The 18,361-nt window shown below is 32.6% G+C and overlaps 1 protein-coding gene across 2 annotated transcripts in view; it reads left to right on the top strand.

Annotated features, from left to right (window-relative positions):
* The first annotated feature begins 16,151 nt into the window (after positions 1-16,151).
* Bili (FERM domain-containing protein 8 Bili) overlaps positions 16,152-18,361 on the top strand; it is an 82,739-nt gene continuing 80,529 nt past the window's right edge. Inside the window, exon 1 of one of the 2 annotated variants that reach the window (XM_075291061.1) lies at positions 16,152-16,672. The gene's annotated coding sequence lies outside the window, so the exon portion shown is untranslated. Of the gene's footprint in view, positions 16,684-18,361 lie in introns of both variants that reach the window. The other variant, XM_075291060.1, reaches the window with a different exon arrangement.

Below are 18,361 nucleotides of genomic sequence, written 5' to 3'. Positions count from 1 at the left end.
GAGAACGCGATGTCTGGTGTCTACTAAGAGGTGCGAAAAAAGTTTCCCGGAGCAAGTCCTCGACGGCAAGATGCTGGGTGGTATCAAGGACGATATAAGTTAATAGCATTTGTGAGGTCTATGGATTGCTTTAAAGCTGCTTTGATGCTAATTGGTGAAGTTTGGGAAGGAGCCGCTTTGGAGTTAGTCGATAGAAAAGATATACATACAGACAAAGTTTTGCTTAGATTTGCTTCAAGTTTTGTGCGAGGAGTCTTATTAATAGTACAGTCAAGTGTGCAAAATTTGGTGGAAATCGGTTCAGATTTAGAGCTTTACAAGTTCTATCCAGCAAAGAAAAAATCATCGAAATCGGTTCAAAATTGCGGAGTTTACAGCTGAAACAAATTTTCATACCCCCCGAGGTGACCAACTTTCAACGCCTACAGGTCAGCTCGTGGGCCCACTAGGGACCATATCTTTATCCGTTCAAAAGTTAAAGAATTACCTCCGAAACAAGCGATTTGGAACCACCGTGCAGCGGTTGGAAAATCTGGGTTACATCAGGATCAGGAGGATTTGCAGGTATCCGGTATGTCTTTTCTATCGACTAACTCCAAAGATTACCAATTAGCATATAACACATCGTTGGAAAGGTATTTGAGAGAGCTTTATTTCTATGCAATTATAAAGAACAAAATATACGAAACTTTGAAGTTTTTGGGGCACGGAAAAATTTTCCGATTTTTTGGGAATTTAAAATATGAAATGAAACCTTAATAACTTTTGAACTAATTGTGATATCATTATGATTTGTCTTGATTTTTGCAGGGAAATTTGTTTTAAGAAATATTGCTGAATATACCATTCCCAAAATTGGTATCACAAATCCCCAAAGTAGGGACATATATTGAAAAAAAAACTGTTTACTGGTAGGATGTTGAAACCTTTTACAGTTATTTAGTGGACACATAGGGCTTTTTAGAAAACAGATCGGCTTAGCAATCGGTGCTTTGCCGAATGAGAATTTTTGAACACAAAATTTCTTCTTTTTGAAAAATTGCCGATTTTGGGAGAATAACTCATATACTACTTGACCAAAATGGCCGATAAAAGCTTAACACGTATACTTATGTGGTCGCCTATAAGAAAAAAATTAAAAAAAGATTGGGAGAAATCTATAAAACAATGTTACGAGAGAAAGAATGTAACAGGTTGGCTGATAAGTCCCCGGTCTAACAAAGAAAAACACATTTTTTTTGTCAAAATTCGTTTTTATTATTCAACATATTTCCCTTCAAGAGCGATACAACGATTATAACGACCTTCCAATTTTTTGATACCATTTTGGTAGTAATCCTTCGGTTTTGCCTCAAAATAGGCCTCAATTTCGGCGATCACCTCTTCATTGCAGCCAAATTTTTCCCCTGCGAGCATCCTTTTGAAGTCTGAGAACAAGAAAAAGTCGCTGGGGCCAGATCTGGAGAATACGGTAGGTGGGGAAGCAATTCGAAGCCCAATTCATGAATTTTTGGCATCGTTCTCAATGACTTGTGGCACGGTGCGTTGTCTTGGTGGAACAACACTTTTTTCTTCTTCATATTGGGGCGTTTTGCCGCGATTTCGACCTTCAAACGCTCCAATAACGCCATATAATAGTCACTGTTGATGGTTTTTCCCTTCTCAAGATAATCGATAAAAATTATTCCATGCGCATCCCAAAAAACAGAGGCCATTACTTTGCCAGCGGACTTTTGAGTCTTTCACGCTTCGGAGACGGTTCACCGGTCGCTGTCCACTCAGCCGAGTGTCGATTAGACTCAGGAGTGTAGTGATGGAGCCATGTTTCATCCATTGTCACATATCGACGGAAAAACTCGGGTGTATTACGAGTTAACAGCTGCAAACACCGCTCAGAATCATTAACACGTTGTTGTTTTTGGTCAAATGTGAGCTCGCGCGGCACCCATTTTGCACAGAGCTTCCGCATATCCAAATATTGATGAATGATATGACCAACACGTTCCTTTCATATCTTTAAGGCCTCTGCTATCTTGATCTACTTCATTTTACGGTCATTCAAAATCATTTTGTGGATTTTTTGATGTTTTCGTCGGTAACCACCTCTATCGGGCGTCCACTGCGTTTGCATACCACTGAATTTTGCATACCAATCAATTATTGTTGATTTCCCTGGGGCAGAGTCCGGAAACTCATTATCAAGCCAAGTTTTTGCTTCCACCGTATTTTTTTCCCTTCAGAAAACAGTATTTTCTCAAAACACGAAATTCCTTTTTTCCATTTTTTTCACAATAACAAATGTTGCTTCTCAAAAGACGCTCTATCTCACAAACTAATTGACTTACAGACGTTAAATTATGACACGAATCATTTGAAGGTTGGTACCATGGCTGAACAAGAAGGTTAAATCATGGGCCCATATGATTACAATTTTTTTATTTCGACAAAATTTTAAGATGTCAAAATCATATGTTTATGGTGATTGCAGCTCTCCAAATGACACTGCATAGCAAATGCATCTCAAACAAACTCGCGCATTCATAGCTGGAGAATTGTTCAAGAATGACTGGAGTATCTTGATAACATATTCCAGACCCAAAATACCACGCACATCAGTTTTTAAACTGCATCATAAACTGTTTTTGTTAATAGATGGCGAAGATCCATTTGACTGACTTCCATTCTTAACTTTGGTGGGTATTATAGTCTTATTTGTCTCATATCGGCGTTCCTCGGATGAATTATCCACTTCACAATCACTCATAGGTGACGCAATTAAATTTGAACCTTTATTTTTCTCTGGATTTTAATTATTTTTTCAGGACAATTGAAAGAATAAATAATTGCCACTTTTACCAATGCCATACGATTCTTTTATCAGCTGATTTTGACTTCTTAAAATTGTAAACAACATATTGAAATTTGTTGTTTTTTTTTATCGTGATTCAACCTCCTTATTCAGCCATGGTTGGTACTATATAAAAATTGTATGCATTTAATACTAGCGACGCCATCTATGTGTCAGACCGGGGACTTATCAGCCAACCTGTTATCTTACGCTGGATATGCACTTATAGGCTCCAGAATCTAGATTTATTCTCTGATTTGTTAGAAATTTTGCACAAGGGTTATTTGATAATATCGACAAGTGTGCCGAGTTTGATTTAAATCGGTCCATATTTAGGTATAGTCCCAATATAAACGTACATTTGCTGAAATGCATTATTTTACCCGAGTTAGTGACGGTTAGTGCAAGTTTTTTTGCACATTTGGCTAAGCGCGGGTCTAAATATAATACATCGTTAGAAAGGTATTTGATAGAGCGTTATTCCTATGGAATTGAAAAAAAAAAAAACAAAAACAAAAAATACGAAAATTTGAAGTTTTTGGGGCACGGAACAATTTTGTTAAAAAATTCCTATTTTTGGAGAATTAAAAATATGAATTGAAACCTTAGTAACTTTTGAACTAATTATGATATCATTTTACTGATTTTTGCAGGAAAAAATGTTTAAAGAAATATTGCTGAATATACCATTCCCAAAATTGATTTCACAAATACCTAAAATCCCCAAAGTGGGGACATATATTTAAAAATAGTATTTTTTTTTTGTAATTTGTATATCTCTCAGATATTTACAGGTAGGATGTTGAACATTTTTACAGTTGGTTAGTGAACACATAGGGCTTTTTGGAAAAGATATCGGCTTAGCAATCAGTGTTTGCCAAATGAGAATTTTTGAAAACAATTTTTTTTTGCAAAATTGCCGATTTGGGAGGAAAGGAACTCATATACTACTTGACCAAAATGACCGATAAAATCCTAAAACGTATCCTTATTTGATGTTCTATAAGAAAAAAATGAAAAAGGATTGGGATAAATCCATCCATAATTAGAGATATTATAAAAGAGCCTCCGGATGACTGAGAAATGAGCGAAAGGGGATGGGTTTGGGGTAAAGCCTGCAAAGACAGAACTAGTCATTAGAGGTGGAGAACTATCGATAGCCGGCGCCATCGATAGTCGACGATAGTAATTTCACAACCATCGATAGTTGACGATAGTACTATCGATATTCGACGATAGTATCGTCCACAATAATATACATATTTGGTTCGTATTTAAAATATGTTTAATATTTTAATATAAATATTTTACGATATTAATGTTATTTGATCCAAAAGATTTGGTTTAAAAATAAAATAATATTAACATTTTTCGCCTCTCGAAAACAATTTGTCCCGCTTTGTTTCAGGGATGTTTGTGTCGTACAAAACGGCTCTTTTAAAGTAAGAAGCTACTGAATTTATTGACGATCTACAACTTCTGCTTGTCGGTGCAATATTGGCAGTATCCGCCGAAATAGCTGGAATCGGAGGCTAGAATTTCCAAGCCAGAATGGTATCTTTTTAGATGGTCGTGAAAATTCGATGTGTTTCTGCTCGTTTTATACTCCTTTCCGCAAAATACTTTTGGCGTTATTTTAGACAGGAAACTAAACGTTAAGCTTAATATTGAAGAAAGGGCGCGAAAACCCACGGTAGCTTTGTACTCGTGCAAAGAAGCAATAGGAAACAAGTGGGGACTAAAAGCGAAAATTGCTATCTGGTGGCTGGCACTTCAGCAGCCGACAAGTTTAGATAAAATTCAGGGTATGGCTTGCTTGTGTATCTCAGGCGCATTCAGTAAGACTGGAACAGATTCCCTTAATGTCATGCTGCATCTGTTGCCTTTAGACATTTTGGCCAAACAGTCAGCTGCAACAACGGCTGTGTGTCGGAAAAAAGGTACGGTCACAGTTCGGTCCTCAAAATAATGCCAGATGTGCCAAACGTAGTGGATTACACTCTGGCGAAACCACTTTCCGACAAAAAGTTTGAAACTCTAATTCCCAACAGTAAGACTTGGTCCAGTTATATACATTGATGGCTCAAAATTGGATGGACAAGTGGGTGTCTGAGTATATTCTAAAGACCTGGATCTTCGAAGATTACATGTTTAGAAGAAATAGCACTGAATTGTGGGCCGAAAATTTTGCGCAGAATAGAAGTGCCTACAGTATGGACACTATAATTCTAGTGCTTCCTATTTTATAATTATGTTTTGCTGGTAAGTTAGCATGGCTAAGAACTACCTTACATATTCCAGAGTAATTAGAATTCGTTGGTATGCCTCCGGCTACCAGCAAGCTCTTCGGTGGGAGAATTACAAGGACCCTTTTAAACTTAATGCTAGTGTTCTCAAGACGTCAGCTATCACTCCTGATATCTGCTAGAACTGGTCGCTGCCTGATAGGCGAGTTTGCAAAAACTATTGGCGCGAAATATAATGACTACTGTATGAGCTGTCATGATGCGGAGGAAAAGGAATCAATTAAACACCTCTTGAGGGAATGTCCTGCATTTTGTGTAAGGCGTAAGCGAGTTTTAGGGGCATATAGCGTTAACTTAAGCAGTCTGCTAATGTTAAACGTTAACTTAAGCAGTCTGCTAATGTTTGTGGAACAATCTGGTTGTTTCAACAGAAGGAAATAATCGAGAAGGTTCAACGGTTAAAACTAGAAGTGCCCATATGTAATAGCTACTTTTAGTTAATGTGGTATCACAATGGACAGAATAGTCTAAGTAAGCCTAAAACTAAATCGAGGTTCCACTTTAACCTAACCTAACCACTTAGAGAAGCTTTGAAACATAAATCAAAGAAATTGTAATACTAGGAACAGAGTGAATTTGCGTGTAGATTCGAAAAAAAAGGATAATTATAGAGGTGGCATAACTTAACTAAAAATAATGTTCTACTTGAATTAATATCTATCTTTGAATCGCTTCTGCTATAATTGTAATATCTTTAAAATAGTTTATTTGAAACAAATATTAAATCGTATATGAATTCTTTTTAAATGTGTATGTATGTTTTTAATATTGTATAAATAAGTTGCCAATTTGTCTTATTAATGTCATATGACGTGGGACAGATTTGTACTCTACTACAGTTGAATTGTTCAATAAAATAAATTAATAAAAAAGGGAAATCTTACGCACTTATTAAAACCTTAAAGATTTCTGTATTTCATGTGGTATACCAAGAAATTCTGAAAATGTATAACCAGCCATGATTTATCGTCTGATCATTCACCAGTCCACATAACTTTGCACTCACAACACAGAACAGACAGAAACTGACAACTAAATCACCACAAGATATATCTAAACGTAATAAGCTTCAAAAACTACTCAAAAGTGAAAAAGAGCGAAGGGTTGAGAGAAATTTTGATCTTAGGTCCAACAATGCAAACTGAACTTCCTGAAACAACAGATGACCATGTTAAATCATATCGAATTACCAAATTTCCAATTTGGATTTAGAAAGAAACATGGAACTATTGAACAAATACATTGTTGAAAGGAACCAGGGATGAAAAATAGCATTTTTTAAAAAGACTTATTTTGAAGATTAAGCATCTTTGGTTAAAAGTTTTTTTTTAATTAAGAAAACGTTTTTATATATATGTTATAATTTAGATTTTTAATTTTTTTGTGGCCGAGTGGCATTTTTATGTGGGTGAGTGGCTCACATTAATACACGCACAGAAAAAACATATTTGGACATGGTTGCCGCATAAATTTAATACTTATCTAGAGTATGTAATTGTCGCCGAAACCATGTATTTTGTCTTTGTAAAAATAATTTTCGAGCAGAGAAAAATGTATGCTGTCAATAAGCATTTAAATGGTTCTCAAATGCCGTAAGCATATTTTATTATTTAAATGATAGAATTTGAGACCATTACATGGCCAGGAAAATCATGTACCTGTCATGTTTTCGCCTTTTTTGAAAGGAAAAAAGTATTTTTATAGGTTACGTATGGACATGCGTAGAACCATTACATGGCCATAAAGACCATGTACATTTTTTCGTGACCATTTAATTTTTTAACTTTTTTGCAGCGAAAAGAATTTTATAAAAACATTGAGTAGGTACACACGATTTTCATTTTGCGCGTCAGTCGCGTGTTGATTGTTGCTTGGAATGGATGGAGAATACGGAATTACTGTGTTTTCTGTTAATTTATTTATTCAGAAGAGGCACGTGGTTTTATGTGAACACAAAAAAGGAAAGTGTAATTGAAAAAAATTTACCTGGTTTTTGTTCTACATTTTGCTTATGGTAAAATTTATTTTTATTTGCAGTTACATGATGCCTGCGTTTGTACATTTGATGGGCACGACTTAAACATGGAATGATTACATATTTTTGAAATTGAACCAAAATAGAGTGTGTAAAATTATGTGATGTTTGCTTGCACTACATTATTATAAATAAATTATATATAAATAAATAAAACGAAAATTATTATAAATAAATAAAAAGAAATAAATAAAATTAATTTTGTGTGTTTCTTTTGTCAAGTGGCGTCCGTTTTTCGACGACGAAAAAAGTTTTTTCATAAAGATCAAAACATTTTAGGTTGTGACCATGTTCTTTTAACTGGAAGAAAAACATTTTTGACGAATACCATAACATTTTAGATGGTGACCATTGTCTTTTGATTCAAACTAAATTATTTTGATCAATATAATAACATTTTAGATGAGGACAATTTTATTTTTCTTAGAACCATGTTCACTGAGCAAACATGATTGCTCATTTCGAACAATTTTCAAACATTCGTTTTTTAATAGAGCTCGCCGAAAAATGTGACAGAATGAGATGCTGGTGTTCTCCAAACAGTGTTATGTGTTAAATTCTGTATATAATCTTTACATCTAACCTTCCTCAATCAAAAACTGCATTTATTGGAAGATTTGCTGATGTTACAGCCAGGGCTGTGGAGTCGAGTCAATTTTGCTCGACTTCGGCTCCAACTTCGACTCCAGAATTTTTTATTAGCCTCGACTCCGTCTACGGAGTCGACTCCAGGTGGTGTACCTAAACCTCATTTTAACAGTATTCCAATTGTAATTTTAAGATGTAGTGTTCCAAAACGATATTTTGCCATATGTTTTTATATGTCCTAAAGAACCCTAATTTTAAATTTTGATACGACTCGACGACAAATCTCAACATTTTAGGGATGTAAAGAACTCTACATTTTAATGTCAGGCCAATATATATCGTAAGACTATATATAGAAACCACATCAAAATATGGGTAGATAACAACAATCTCCAGAATATGTATTTATAATCGATATAGGCATTTTATAAAAAATAAATCTATATAAAAAAGAAAAATACACAAAAATCAAAATGTCGGGCTAATCAGACAAAGTTTAGTTGTTAAAAAATGTAATTGGCCGGATATAGAAAACAAACATAAATTGCCAAAACTTAGGACGGCGGAATTTTAAATACCATACAACAGATGACAGGAATAGCTGGACAGTTTCTATAGAAATAAAATCGTGAAACATCGATTTATAAATGGTCTATCAGTTATGGACATTAGAGGCCAGGGTTGATAAAGTTGACACTTTTGTGCTTTTTTTGATACATTTCGACTGCCAAAAGCACCGTGGCACGACCGCGTCATTTTGTACTTTTTCATCACAATTACTCTATATGAAGTTATTCTGCCCTAAATGTGAACATTTCTCACATATCAAATCAACTCTAAAATTTATAAAAAGCGGACATTGAAGAAATATACGCTGAACGGAAAAACTTCATCAATATGATGATTTTCTACATTAATTTTATGAAATGTTTCTTCGATTTTGAGCTTACAACGCATTTCATCATCGTAATGAAGGATTTTACATCAATTTTTCATCAAATATATTCATCAATTTAATGAAATAATTTCATCATCTTGAAGAAAAAGTGTCATTTAACCCATATTCTCATAGCGTCGTCATATGACGACAAAAACATTGGCATTGCATTGGCTGCACAGAAAAAAATAAAAAACAACAAGGGTATTCTTTGTTAATTGCGACACCCATTTTCCGGAAACCTGAACCCGATATGACAATTTGTTTTTCATATATATACTAAAGGTAGCCTATACATGCTGTGAATCAAACATTATTATAATCGGATGATTATTTTATAACTCGGGAGAATACAGGTTAATTGATGTATTTTTTTCTTCCTTTAAATGAAAAACGGTATTCAAATTGATGTCCGATAATTTCTATACAATGAATATTCTGCATCATTCCAATGAAAGGTATTCATCAAAAGTACGTAATTTATTCATTAAAATTACATTACTTCAATGATTACATTGCATCAAACTAATGTACATTTTACATTTAACCAATGAAACACTGATATCGAACTGAACTTTGGTTTCCGCCCTAGAAACTAGTCCTAAATTTTATAATATCCAATATAATTACAAATATTTTAAGTGAATTAGGAAATATTATTTTTATCAAAAAATCTTAAAAATATTATTCAGTACACTTGCGATTATAAATGGATTATAAATTTCAACATTAACTTAGATGTGTGAATGGAAAAAGTACACTGAAAAAAATATTGTCGTGAGGTCAAAGATTTCATGTCTTTAAAATACGAATGCAAATTTTGCTTAGCATAAAAGACGCATTTTTTTAGTATAAAGTTTTTTTCCTTGACCAAAAGTCGATAAACTTTTCAATGAAGTCGTATTGTCCTTACAATTAAGTGATTTCATTTAAAAATGGATATCATAACATGAAAGAAAAACTGTTTGGGCTAAGGTCAACTTGACTTTAATAATTCAGAAAAAATCTTTAAATTTAATGAAATTGTCTTTAAATTTGTTGTCTTTTTGCATCTTGACTACAAAGCAAAAAATAGTTCAAATATAGGACATGTTTTTCAACACTTTATTTTAAAGACGTTTTTTACTTGAAACACGGCATAATTTCTGCTGGAAGTCGAGTCTTAATTTGGAAAATAAAGTGGTCGTTATTTCGTTTTTAAAGGACTTTGATAGCATATGAAGAAAAAAAGCTGAAAAAGCGAAAAATTAAAATTTTCTTCCTAGAAGCAAGTACACAAAACCCGAATTTAAAAGAGAATTGTGTCTTAAAAGTATCCTTATTTGTATTCTCCGCTTCTTTGGCTCGGAATCAATACCAAAATTTTTAAAGTAAAGACAAAATCTTTGGAACCGGGTATGCTTTTTTTTAGTGTATACATATGATATTAATCAAAAATTTACATAAATATAAGACCTTTTCAGCGTTTCATATAATATTAACATAAATATACTTATAGATGAGAAATCTTTTTATTGGTCCTATTGGAATATAAGCCGTTATTATTCGCTTAACATGATTAGTATTTTCGAAAAGTGTTTTGTGTTAGCTGATTTAATATTATAAAAGTACTCTTGGTCTAGATAAATAGAGTAATTGTAGTCACCATTTTCTAAATCTATATATCTAATAACAACAATAAAAGGTTTAATATTCTAATTTGTCTTTTTAAAAAAATGTAAGTGGTTGTCTACTTCTGGGAGTATTCTCCATACGTATTTTCCATTTTTATCATAGTATTTTGATGTTGGAAATAAGTAGCCATATAGACGCCAAGTCAAACGCATAATAAATGATGAGGCTATAAAGGCAGATTTAAATATTAGTTATTTAATGATATGCATAATTGTACTAACTAATTTTTTTTCATAACAAACCTGCGTTTGGCACATCAATTTTATCAAAAACCTGTCTAATGCCAGCATTTTTAACAAAGAACCAAAGACTTTGTAATTATAACAAGATGTCCAAATTGCCTCTTGTTCTTGAATAGATAAAAGTGCACGACTTTAGGTTCACACACGTTCGTTATCTATTTTGCTTGTTGGAAGGTTTCTTTGCAACATTTTCTCCAATTCCTCTTTAAAATTGTATTCGTAGCAATCATGTATCTAAATAGCTGTGTTCGGGGGACCAATAATGTGTAATAATTTGTGACTGTTAAATTTTTCGTTTAGACAAAAACACGAACAAAAAGAGATAAAAAAACAACAATTGACAAATAAAGAAGTTAAAAGAGGGAAACATTTTGAATTGGCCGCTACTACGGGCATGTTTCCAAAATTAAAACTGTAAAGTAAAAATTCCTATTTTCTCAGAAAAACTGTAGACAACTTAACGCATAAAGAACACCAGAAAGCATAATAGACATCTCTTAATGATTTAATGACTTAAGGTGGGTATTAAGTTCCAGTTTAGCCGTTAAAATTGCCATTTTTATCATCATATAATTATAAATAAACCATATTAGTCATTATGTCTTGTATGGCAATGTAATTTGTAAAGATACGGTACCAATAAAGACCCAACAAAATAAAAATAAACACAATTTACTTGAAGTAATTTCTTTTAGCATAAATGTTGAATGAAAAAGAGTACAGAAACAGGCCTATTAACCAAATTGAAAATTCTTAATTTTCTTTTCTTTTTCAAATTCGTAACATCATACACATTTTTCCAACTCTCTCATACATGTATGGACCTAAACTCATGAGTCTATTGGAAAAAAAGAGGAAGCATATATACATCTTGTTATTTCAGATAATCTTTGCAAAGAACACTTCTTTCTCAATTAAATTGTACCAATGTGCTGTGCTCCTCGAAATTCTTTATACTGTGGCAAGGCCCTAAATATATCACTATGGTTATTGTGTTCGTCAAATATTTGACGTATTCAGTACGTCAATATCCAATCGTCAGACCTGTCTATGCGGTAGGAATTCAGTTTCTCATTCAGAAAAGGTCTTCTATGACGGGTACTTCACCTAATTTTCCAGGGTGAGAACTCTCTTCACAGTGCCTCTCGATGCTTACTTCTTGTGGTATATACTTCTTTTTTACTATATTTTTTCCAAATCGCTAAACTCGCAGGCCGATGGAGTTTCTCTTGGAGCCGCAATGTATTTCCAAAAATATATGAACGTTTGCAAGATGCCTTTTACAGGAAATTTTTTTGTGAATGCGCTGTAACATATCGTATCACTATTTTGGAAACCTTTACAATGTTTGTAAACGCCACAAATATTTTTATATATTACTAAAATTTCTCGAGCTATATAGCACTCCGATTAAACTTACAACACTTAAAATATCTCCAATTCGCAAAAGTATTAAAAGCTATTTTATCAACGTGCGATCACAATAAATGCTCTTCACAAATGAATTTATTTATTCTTCAACAAATTTCACATGCAGCAGGCATAACGGATTTTCTCAAAGGCATTGCTTTTGTGTGTGTGTGTTTTAGCAATAAAAGCACAAAAAACTTTGCAACGCAACAAGTATATCCCATTTGAAGATTTTTGTAGTTTTATTTTCTATTTTTCCAAATTTTAATTAAATCATCACTTAAAAAAGTTTATAATAATTAAAATATGTGGAAATAATGTAATTGTTAGAGTTTGTCATAAAGGGTGGTTAAATTGTAAGGGCCGATGTTGAATGTGAACCACACCTAAACGCTAAGTTTTTTTCCGAATTTTATTTGACATTTCTCTATTTTAGACTTACTCAATTTGAACCATGGACGTCGTGAATGGACAATGGTTCCAAGAAATGGCAACGAAGAAAATCATCTTAAGTGATGAGACACATTTTCACCTCAGTGGATTCGTCAATAAACAGAATTGCCGCATTTGGGCGAATGAGAATCCAAGAGTGATTGTCGAAAAACCAATGCACACACAAGGAGTGACAGTTTGGTGCGGTTTATGGGCTGGCGGTATCATCGGGCCGTATTTTTTCCAAAATGAGGCCGGTCAGTTATCTCACGTAATGGCGATGTCAATTGGCCGCCAAGATCATGTGATTTGACACCGTTGGACTTTTTTCTTTGGGGTTATTTGAAAGAAAAGGTGTACGTCGATAAGCCAGCAACAATTCAAGAGCTAAAGGATGAGATAATTCGGCACATTAACGGCATAGAACCTCCATTATGCCTCAGCGTCATCGAAAATTTGGACCATCGGATGAAAATGTGCCACCGAGGTCGCGACGCCCATTTGGCCGATATTTTGTTCCATACATAATTGAGTAATACCAATATATTATAATAAAATAAAATTACAATAATTTCCTAAATAGTTTGTGTTTTATTCAAAATCAACATCGGCCCTTGAAATTTTAACCACCCTTTAAAAAAATATAAATTAATAACATGTGATGAAAGTTTTCTTCAACTTGATTACTGATTTCATTAAATGAATGAAAGATTTTCATCAAAATGATGACCAAAATTGATGTAAGTTTCTTCATTGAGTTGATGACGGTGTTTTTCAACTGAAAACAGAAAACATCAAATTGAATACCGATTTCATAAAAACGATGTAATTTCTACATCAATTTGATGAAGATTTGTTGATGATTTTGTTTTATTAATTTGATGATGTACTTTTCTTTCAGTGTACATATTCTCAAATTAGGATATTTTAGTTTTTATTACAGGATCTCAAAATTTTTGAGAGGAATATTGTCTATAACACATTCGTTTGGTAGATTTTGCAAAGAGGTACTTCTTTGTGACAAAATTTTCTATGGAGATTTGTTACATTTTCTATAGAAATAATATTTTGACAAAATTTTCTTAGAAATAAAATTTTGACAAAATTTTCTATAGAAATTAAATTTTTACAAAATTTTCTATAGAAATAAAATTTTGACATAATTTGATATAGAAATAAAAATTTGACAAATTTTTCTATAGAAATAAAATTTTGACATAATTTTATATAGAAATAAAAATTTGACAAAATTTTCTATAGAAATAACCTTTTTAACAAAATGTTCGCTGAAATAAAATTTTCTGCAGAAATAAAATCTTGACAAAATTTTCTACAGACATAAAATTTTGCAAAATAAGATTTTTTTTTAGAAAAACTAAAAAGAAAATGTTCAATCGGACTAGATTTTAATATACGTATACTTTTACAATAGTCTTTAAATTTGATATTATATAATTTTAGCACCATTTGGTTTCGAAAAGTAAATTTTTAATACAATTTTAGTACTTTTTCGTCAACATAATTTATCATCCCTGTTAGAGGCCATTAATTTAATGTAAAGAATTTCGATTGGCTTTGATGAAATAAACATTCTCCCAAAAGACCGGCTCAGATGGCACGTTGGCAGAAGTATAATTTAAAATTACATTTTCCAAGGACATCGGGTGTATATGGAGATTTCTCAAGTAATTATATCCATATACAAAATCTGGGCCGACGGGAAATTTCCGCATTTATTTATGGATAATAACTCTAAATTGAAAATTTCTGACAAATCTTATGAAAATTTTAGACTGGGAAAAACTTCTTAAAACAAATCGGAAGACGGGGTTATACTCGTATATAGGTGCTATATCACAAAATTGCCCTGTATGGCCCATCTTCGAACTCGACATGCCTGCCAAAAAATTTAGAACGTTAGGTTCTACTGCTATATTGTCCTAAAATTGTACCTTTATCAAGAGTACATCTACGGACAAAAATCGATATTTTAATATGTTAAAAATGGACAATACAATTGATCTATTCGGCCTAGTAAAACCTACTTTTTAGATCACCGTGAAATTTCATCCATATAAATACACTTCCCAGCAAAAAAAAAATTGAAGTTCTTCTCAAAGCATAACTTTAAAACAACTTCCAAAAATGCCCTCCTTAAGATGTTCTTTTTTTATCTGCACAGAAAATTCATTTGAGTCAATTTTTTATAACTCGCTTTTTTCATATTTTTAATGCGAAATTATTTTTTTTTTGTTTCAAATAGGTTAAAACATATTAAGAAATAAAGAATTAAGAACTAAAATGGCACAAACTATTTAAATTTAGCTGAAGAAAATGTTAAATCCTTTCTAGAAAAATTGCGAATTTTTGAAAATAGTTGATGACAAACGTTTCAGACAAGCGTTATAATGCATTAAAAATCATAAAAAAAATTTACAAATGTTTTATTTGTCAAAATATTACCAAAAATTCTTAATTTACATCCAAAACTCTGAATTCACCTCACACCTTAAGAAGTGATGCAAATTCAGTGCAGCAGCTGTTGAAATGGTGGACATCCGTCCTATGACAAGTCCATGTTAAATTCATCGCTTCTGCGTCAATTTGGCACCACTTCCAGATCCAAAAAGAACATTTCCACAACTTTTTGGTGACGCTTTTTTTGCTGGGTTTGAATGGCCTGAAATCCACTACTTCGTTTGTCGTTGTTCGATTAAAAACCCTAATGGAATCTAATTTGCCGAAATATGTTTGTTTCGCCGGAGTCGAGCAAAATTTCTACGACTCCGTCTCCGACTCCAGCAAAATCTTCAGACTCCGACTCCAAGACTCCGGCTCCGACTCCACAGCCCTGGTTACAGCAGTACTAGCAGTCGACAAAAATGCTGATAAAGCAAGCGATTTGCTACAAAACTATTTGAATAAATTGGATTGCATCTTGACAGTAAACTAAAATGAAAAAATCACATTAAAATTAAGAGAAAAGCTCTGAACTTGCAAGTTAAAAATGAATTACGTGATTGGGCATAATTCTAAACTATCCCTTGAGAAAAAATTTATAAATTTAAAACTGCATAATCGCACCTATTTGGACGTACGATATCCAGATATGGGAAACCCCTTCCAATATAACAATGTCTTCTTACACCGATTGTCGGTTTTCGTGAAAATCTGATTTTCGGGGGACCGGTAGAACCGGTGTTTTCCAGGCTTTCGGTTTTTATATTTTCCTTTTAAAATTGCCAATTTAATGCCAAAATTACACAAATACGTCTGGGTATTTTAATAAACTGCAATGAAATCACATTCAAATAGGTGCTACCTACATTTGGTTTAAAAAAATTGTGTCCAACTTTTAATACATTATTGAAGAAGTTTTTCCGTTCATCTTTTGTGGCAATAATATTAGATTTTCCTTTCAAAATAATGTATTTTTATGAAAACCGGTTGAACCGGTTATACCGATTGTTTATTTCAAAAAACACCGTCTAACGGTTTTGGAAAAAAGTCCGTTTTTTTACCGAGAAAAACCGACTTTCAAAAAACCCGGTTCTTTGATCACTCTAGGAGCACCAATGATTTAAAACAAGTAACTACCACTAAGAATAATGTAAATATAAGTAGAAGGCATTAATATATATGAGCTTAAAAAATAAAAAACTGATGAGAAGTAGTATTAATTGCTAATAGAATTGAATAATTTCACTTTACGATGCTAAATTCCATTTCATTGTGAAATTTCTTCTATCCAAATTCAACCTACTATGGAATTATCAAATAATTCTTCCTCGGAAGTAATTGGACAACGGAAAAATACCTGAAAATGGATATTTTCACGTGGTTGCACCAGATAGCCCATGCAATCGTTATATCCAGTACAAAAAAATCATCCCTAATAATGGAGCATGCGCTCCATACAACAGTATATTGATACTCTATTCATTTGATTCCAACGCATTTATTTTGTGGCGAGATTAAAAAAGAAAACAAATTAATAGAATGTGCAATTAAATAATCGAAAATATATCATACAATATTTTTATTGGCCAACAAAACACGAAATAGAAATAAAGTATGCAAACACTTTAAAAAATATATACAACAACTTTATTTCAATTAGAACATGGTGCTAAACGCAAGTGATATCAATTTGGTGTTGTAGCTCTTTCCCGCAACAAGACTAGCAAATTTAAACTAACTGTGAGTAATTGGTAGGTAAATATATTTATAAGAATGAAGTAGGATTTTAAATTCGCTAGTTGTGGTTATAATATATTGGATGTGTACAAGTGTGTTGTACAAAACAGCTAACAGTTCGACTACAGAAGCTTAAAATTCAAATATTTTTTGAAAATAGTTCTAGCCAAGTATAGCAGAATATTCTTTGTGTGTTCGGTATCATAGACCATCAAATACAGAAATTAGAATAAAAGTCAAAGCATATAATTTTTGGCCGTTTTCAACGTGTTTTGTTTTAACATAACATACACATACAATTACGATTAATAACAACTTAGGGTGAAAAATAAACTATATATAAATCATTATCTTGCTTATCATAATAAACAAGTCAGCATATTCCTTTTAAAATATCGAGTACCTAGATTTCCAATAAGCTAAATTAGTTTTTCTGAAAGTAAACAGAATAATTACACGCAAAAAAATAATTCTTTCCTCCCAAACGAAATTTTAGACAAACAAAGTTCGTTTTTCATTTGCTTTTCGCTGTAAGGAAGTGTATTTGGAAGAAAAGTATATACTTTTTGAGATAAACGTTTATTATTTTCCAGAATGTAAAAACAATTTCATAAAGACAAATTAAAAAAAATATATATATTGTTTTCTTGCTAATTGCATTTTCCCTCACATCCACGAGTTTTTTAGTTCTTAACACCTTTTCCTGTAATACCAACAATGTAGAAGAAATTATACGATTTTACAAATTTTAAAAATTTTTTTATCTTTCGCCTGGACGGAGAATCGAACCGCGGACCATGCACTTCGTAAGCCAACACACTAACCACTGAGCTATGTACCTGTTATGGTCATCAATAGATAAATATCCATATAAGTTATATTTATATAGCATAGCTTGCGGCGCCCACGAACCGAATAAACAAAGTTTATTTAACAGAAACAAACATTTAGTTTGGCACCATGGAGCAGTGGTTGCTACGCCCGACTTGCATGCCAAGGGTCGTGGGTTCGATCCCTGCTTCGACCAAAGTTTTTTTTGTTTTTTTTTTTACATATATTCCAGATATGTTCGGAAGATTCCGAAAAAATGTTCTACATTACATTGCAGTATATTAAATTTTGAACTGTAAAATGTGTCTTATTAAAGACCTAAAGTCAGAAAAGAACAGTGGACTGTGTTGTTGTTTCAAAAATAACTTTTTTTATTGAAAAAATAAAAATTTTGTAACAAACGAATTTTGTTGGTGATAAAAGTTTAAAATTTTCGAAACAATTCAAAAAACTGTAACAAAAGATAAACGTTTTCGGTACACGTTTTTCAAACGTTTTTTTCTTTGCGTGTATAACTTTTTTATTCTGATTTTATTACAACTGAGTTAGACGCATCTAGTAATTTCTTGATAGCTTAATACAACATACTTAACACTAGAAATTTTAGCCTAGTTGATTTATAGGTAAATAGTTCAGCAGCCTTCTTGTGGATCGGTAGTTCCGGACAATGTTATTTAAGTCTTGGTTGACATGGCTGTGTAATTTCCTGCATTTTTCAGTAAGTTAAGGGTTATTTCTTCTTCAACAGTTCTAACCACCAAATCTCGGTGCAAGTCGGCGTTCCGTATGTACCAAGGAGCATTAGCCATGGTACGCAGCAGTGTTACCGTTGTGCGACTTTAGTCGCATTTTGCAACCTTT

This window comes from Haematobia irritans, chromosome 1, assembly GCF_050003625.1.
Source record: "Haematobia irritans isolate KBUSLIRL chromosome 1, ASM5000362v1, whole genome shotgun sequence".
NCBI classification, from domain to species: domain Eukaryota; kingdom Metazoa; phylum Arthropoda; class Insecta; order Diptera; family Muscidae; genus Haematobia; species Haematobia irritans.
This window is presented reverse-complemented; position numbering and strand designations above follow the sequence as displayed.